At 43.7% G+C, this 6425-nt stretch overlaps 1 non-coding gene across 1 annotated transcript; it reads right to left on the bottom strand.

Annotated features, from left to right (window-relative positions):
• Nucleotides 1-453: 453 nt before the first annotated feature.
• Nucleotides 454-558, bottom strand: LOC145606519 (small nucleolar RNA R71). The gene has a single exon (XR_014105379.1). It is a non-coding gene; the product is annotated as a small nucleolar RNA R71 (small nucleolar RNA).
• Nucleotides 559-6425: the final 5867 nt, after the last annotated feature.

The following is a 6425-nucleotide window of genomic DNA, read 5'->3' as shown; positions in this document are numbered from 1 at the left end:
AAGGAAGAGGACTCGGTGCTATAATTGATAGTGGGAGTGATTCTTATTCTTCTAGCTCGCAAAGTGAATCAATGGCGGGACAAGAGGATGATGTTTTAATTCGTGAGTTCGGAAATCCGGAGGATTATGAGCTCACGGGAGGAATTTTGTTACCCGTCACGGAGACTAACTTCACAATTCATCCCCAATATACAAGAATGGTTCAATCGAAGCAATTTTCGGGTTCTACAAGTGAAGACCCCATAGAGCACATTGATAGATTCTTTGAGCTATGTGCCATGATTCAAACCAACCAAGTTTCTCAAGAGTACATCCGGATGCATTTATTTCGACAATCTCTTTCGGGTAGAGCAAAGAAGTGGTTGAAGCAAGTGAAGCCTAACTCACTCACATCTTGGAGGGAGGTATTTAAGGCATTCTTGAAGAGGTTCATTTCCAAGGAGAAGACCGCCGAGATGAGAAGGAAGATTGCATCATTTGAACAAGAAGCGGATGAGAGCCTTAATGAAGCTTGGGAGAGGTTCAAAGAGTTGGTACAAGCGTGTCCTCACCATGAATACAATCAAAGTTTGCTCACGAGGTTTTTCTACGATGGTTTGGAGCCCATGTCTAGAGCCAACTTGGATGCGGGGGCGGGTGGACAATAAATTAAGATCCCTCAAAATCAAGTGGAAGCAACAATCGAGGAGGTAGCAAAGAACTACTCTTTGGGAGGTAGAAGAAGGAGTGCACCGAAGAAAGGTGGGATGTATGAATTGGAGAAGGTCGATCAATTGCAACATCAAATTGAGAAACTCATAAAAGGGCTCTCAAAGTTGAACACAAGTGTTAATGCAAGCTCAAGTGGTGGAGCAAGCTCTTCTCAAGTCAACTCTTTCTCATGTCAAAATTGTGGAGGAACGAACCATGATACATCTTATTGTGGACGTTTGAGCCCCGAACATGTAGCGGCATACAACACAAGACAAGACGGTTTTAGAGGAGGTGGTGGTGGAGTAGCTTGGAGACAACCACCACCCGGGTTTGCATCTCAACCTCAACAATGGGGCCAACAAGCTCAACCCTCTTATAATTCCAACCCCCAATACCAAAATCCACCTCCATCTCAAAACCAAAACCCAAGAGGAAGCTACTCGAGGAACAACCAATACAACAACCAAAACCAATACAACAATCAAACCCAAGGGCCCCAATGAAATCAAGAACAAGCACCTCAAGCGGAGCCAACACCCACACAACTCCTTCAAGCTATGCATTCACAAATGCAAACTTTTGGGAAACAAATGTAAGAAATAAGGGCTCATAACAAGATGGTTGATTCACAACTAGCTCAATTGGCCGAGAGAGCTTCTTTCAATTCACCATCAACTCTACCCGGACAACCACAACCTAACCCTTCTCATAACCAAAAACCCGATACATGCAAGGCAATCACTTTGAGGTCGGGAACTTCCTATGATGGTCCAAATGAGGGGGATAGTGAGGGAAAGAAGGGAGGAGAAGACAGTGTGAATGAAGATAGGAGAGGTGAGGAAGAAAAAGTTGATGAGGTCGAAGGAAGTTCGGAGAAGAAGAAGCTCAACAACGAGAAGGCAACTACAATTCCTAGTGAGACTAGGAACCTTGATGGACCGGTTCCTTTTCCAAGTAGGCTTGCGGAGAGGAAGTTGAATGACAAGTTTGCAAAGTTTCTAAGTGTGATGAAGAACTTGCACATCAATCTTCCTTTTCTTAAAGTAGTGACACAAATGCCATCTTACTCCAAATTTCTCAAGGACATCCTCACCAACAAAAGGAAGCTCAATGATAAGCTTATCACCCTTCCACACCAAGTGAGTGCTCTTGTTCAACATAAAATGCCCAAGAAGGAGAAAGATCCGGGGAGTTTCACTTTGCCGGTGAAAATTGGAAACATGGAAGCTAGGGGTGCATTGGCCGATCTTGGAGCAAGTGTTACAAGGAAGACCATTCAACTAGCCGACCGCTCGGTGAAGTTACCTTGTGGAGAACTTGAGGATGTTCCAATTCAAGTGGGACACATCTATGTGCCTTGTGACTTTGTAGTGATGGACATGGAGGAAGATGTGGACACACCCTTGATTTTGGGTCGGGAAGCTCTTAAGACTTTGGGGGCGGTCATCAATTGCAAAAACAACACCATCACATGTGAAGTGGCCGATGAGAAGATAGTTTTTGAGTTCTCAAAGTTTCTAAAAACCCCTATGGTTGAAAAGTGCTATCGTGTTGATGTTGTGAATGAGGAGTTAGACCGTTTGGGAAGGGTTATGATGAAGCCTCAAGATCCAATTGTGGAAGCTCTCACATGAAAAGAGGAGTTCCACTCTCAAGAAGCCAAAGAATTTGTCATGGCAATGGAGGAATCCTCAACGGAGGAAGTTGATCAAAAAGGCAAGATCGAGCATGAATCAATGGAGGAAAAATCGGAGGAGAGTTCCAAGCCTCCTCCCAGGTAGAACTCAAGCCCCTCCCCCCTTCTTTGAAATATGCTTATCTTGATGAGGAGGAAAAATACCATATTATTGTTAATGCTACTCTTGATGAACTTAATTTGAAAAAATTGCTTGATGTTTTAAGAAAATACAAAGATGTGATAGGGTATAGCATTGATGATATCAAGGGAATTAGTCCTTCTCTATGCATGCATCGTATTCATCTTGAGGATGATCATTCCACCTCCATTGAACCTCAAAGGAGGTTGAACCCCAACCTCCAAGAGGTTGTCAAGAAAGAAATTTTGAAACTACGTGAGGCGGACATCATCTATGCTATCTCCGATAGCAAGTGGGTGAACCCGGTTCATGTAGTTCCCAAAAAGGGTGGAATGACCATTGTCAAGGATGAAAAGGAGAGGAAATCTCCACCCGGACGGTGACCGGGTGGAGAATGTGTATTGATTATAGAAAATTGAACAAGAACACCAAGAAAGATCATTTTCCTCTTCCTTTCATGGACCAAATGCTTGAAAGGCTTTCTCACCACGCTTTCTTTTGTTTCTTGGATAGGTACTCTGGATTTTTCCGAATCCCTATCCATCCAAGCGATAAAGAGAAAACTACTTTCACATGTCCATATGGAACATTTGCATACCGAAGAATGCCATTCGGATTATGCAATGCTCCTTCTACTTTTCAAACATGCATGACTTCCATTTTCTCCGAAATGCTTGAAAAAGAAATTGAGGTTTTCATGGATGATTTTAGTGTTGGTGGCTCGTCTTTTGACACTTATCTTTTTAACCTTGAGAGTTTTGCAAAGGCGTCAAGAGACGAGTTTAGTTTTGAATTGGGAAAAGTGCCATTTTATGGTCGAGTAGGGCATTGTCCTCGGCCATAAAGTTTCAAAAAATGGCATTGAGGTTGATCCGGCCAAAGTTTCGGTGATTGAGAGATTGCCCCCTCCTACTTCCGTCACGGGAGTACGAGCTTTTCTTGGGCATGCCGGTTTCTACCGGAGGTTTATAAAATATTTCTCCTCAATCGCCAAACCTTTGACCGAATTACTCAAGAAAGATGTTTTTAGCTTTGATGAGGCTTGCCTTGAGGCATTTCGTAAGCTCAAGGAAGCTCTCATCTCTTCTCCTGTTGTGCAAGCTCCGGATTGGAGCTTGCCTTTTGAGCTAATGTGCGATGCGAGTGATTTTGCAGTAGGTGCCGTCCTTGGTCAAAAGAAAGAAGGGAAATCATGTGTCATCTACTATGCAAGTAAGACTCTTGATGAAGCTCAAAAGAATTATACAACAACAGAGAAGGAGATGCTAGCGGTGGTGTTTGCATTTGATAAGTTCCAGTCCTATCTCATATGTTCCAAAGTCATTGTGTACACGGATCACATCGCGGTGCGATACCTCATGACCAAGAAGGAAGTGAAGCCTCGCTTGATTCGTTGGGTTCTCTCTCTTCAAGACTTTCACATGGAAATGAGGGACAAAAAGTGAGCGGAGAATTATGTGGCGAATCACTTGTCTAGGCTTCCCTTTGAGAACAAGGAGGATGTTCCGATCAATGATAAGATAGGGATCGAGGCTCTAATGGCTATGGTGGCGACTTCTACACCATGGTATGCGGATATTGCCAACTATCTTGCTTGCGGGGTAGTGCCCCCGGAATTCTCCTCTCAACAAAAGAAGAATGACTTCAAAGAAGTGAGAAGGTATTTTTAAAATGATCCGTACCTTTTCAAGCAATGTGGTGATGGTCTCTTTAGGAAATGTGTCCCCGATCATGAGATTGAGGGTGTCCTTGATCATTGTCACTCACTACCATGTGGGGGACATGGTGGTGTTAACAAGACGGTACCAAAAATTTCTCAATCTCTACATTGGTGGCCTTCAATGCACAAGGACACTCACAAATTCATCATGCAATGTGATCGATGCCAAAGGAGTGGCGGCATTACCAAAAGGGACCAGATACCCCAACAAAGTATTCTAGAGGTGGAGCCCTTCGATGTTTGGGGGGTGAATTTCATGGGACCGTTTGTTTCTTCATGTGGGAACCTATACATCTTGGTGGCGGTTGACTATGTGACGAAATGGATCGAAGCTATACCCTCTCCTACCAATGACCACAAAGTGGTGCTCAAGCTTCTCAAGAAGATAATTATTCCTAGATTTGGGGTGCCAAGGGTTCTAATCAGTGACGGAGGGTCTCATTTTGCCAAAAAGCAATTGGAAGCTCTTCTCAAGAAATATGGTGTTCATCACAAGGTTGGTCTACCCTACTATCCTCAAACTCAAGGTCAAGTGGAAGTGTTAAATCGTGAAATGAAGAATATCCTTGAGCGGATGGTAAACAAATCAAGGAAAGATTGGTCCCTAAAGCTTGATGATACACTTTGGGCTCTTCGAACGGCATACAAGCCTCCCATTGGTACAACCCCCTATAGGTTGGTCTATGGGAAGGCTTGTCACTTGCCGGTCGAGCTAGAATTCAAAGCTTGGTGGGCCATCAAAGAGCTAAACATGGATTTGTCGTTAGCGGGTGAAAAGAGGTTGTTGAAGCTCAACGAGCTCGAGGAGCTTAGGGATTATGCCTATGAAAACTCAAGAGTCTACAAGGAGAAGACAAAAAAGTGGCACGACCAACATATCCGGAACAAGAGCTTCAAAGTTAAGGACAAAGTCTTACTCTTCAACTCAAGGCTTCTCTTGTTCCCGAGCAAGCTCAAATCCAAGTGGTCGGGGCCTTTCGTTGTATCAAAGACCACTCCTTATGGTTCTTTTGAGTTGGATGCCGACGGAAACAAATTCATGGTGAACGACTCTCGTTTGAAGCACTATTTCTGCAAGGAGGAAGTTGGTGTGATTGAGTGTTTGAGGCTAGACCCTTTGGGTTATAAGCCACCCTTTTGAATGGATTTTCATCATGGTCAAGCAAATGACCTTATAAAGAATCGCTCCCGGGAGGCAACCCGGCTTTTAAACCTTTTTCTTCTCTATTTTCCATATTTTTGGTAGGTTGTTTGTTTGATTTTTGTCTTATGGCTTTCGTTTTTCCTCTATCTTTGTAGGCACTTGCTTCTTTGGTGCGTGTTTGGAGGGAATTTGGAGGTCGTTTGGTGTTATATATGGAGCTAAGTTAGGGTTTGGAGACTTGGAAGTGAGTGAGGGGCATTTAAAGAAGGAAATTTTGATGAAGACCCTATGCGCGGGTGCGCAGGCCTGGGAGAACCCGCGCACAGGGAAGCTTAGCAAACATAAACTGGCAGAAAGATATGCGCGCCCTGTGCGCGACATCTACGCGGGCGCGCAAGAGAAAGGTGTGCGGGCGCGCAGGCCTAGGAGAACCCACACAGATTTAGGCAAAATTTCATATTCTGGCAGAAGGTTTTGCGCGACGAGTGTGCGAAATCTGTGCGGGCGCGCAGTACACTTGCGCGGGCGCGCAGTATACCTGCGCGGGAGCGCAGATCTGGGTTTATCGGGGTCCAGCTCTTCTTTTTCCCCGATTCTATCATCATTCTCACACTTCTCCATTCCTTTCTCACTCTCTCTCTCCTCAAGAACTCTAACCCTAACCTCTCAAATCTCCTCTAATCTCACCAATTTCCTTGAAATTTCATCAAATCCCCTACATTCCCTCACTTTTCTCACAAATTCATCACTTTCCCCTCTCAAAATCACCCAATTTTCACCAAATTCGTGGTTGTTTTTTGGTGGTCGAGTAGTGGTGCGTAAGAGGTCTTGGTGGTCTTCAAGCTCTCTAATTGTGGTATAATCCTAATCCTTTACTACTTTGTGGCTTTAATTAATTAGATAATATCATGTTTTAGGATTGTTAAGTAAAAATTGAGCGTGTATGAATTTTGTGTGATTTAGGGTAGTTTTGCTTATAATTGTGGAATTTGATATGAATTTCTTGGTGATTTGTTGAGTATTGTTGATGAATATTGTTGTTTTTATGCAA

The sequence above is a fragment of the Chenopodium album genome, chromosome 22 (genome assembly GCF_948465745.1).
Source record: "Chenopodium album chromosome 22, dcCheAlbu1.1, whole genome shotgun sequence".
Classification (NCBI taxonomy): domain Eukaryota; kingdom Viridiplantae; phylum Streptophyta; class Magnoliopsida; order Caryophyllales; family Amaranthaceae; genus Chenopodium; species Chenopodium album.
This window is presented reverse-complemented; position numbering and strand designations above follow the sequence as displayed.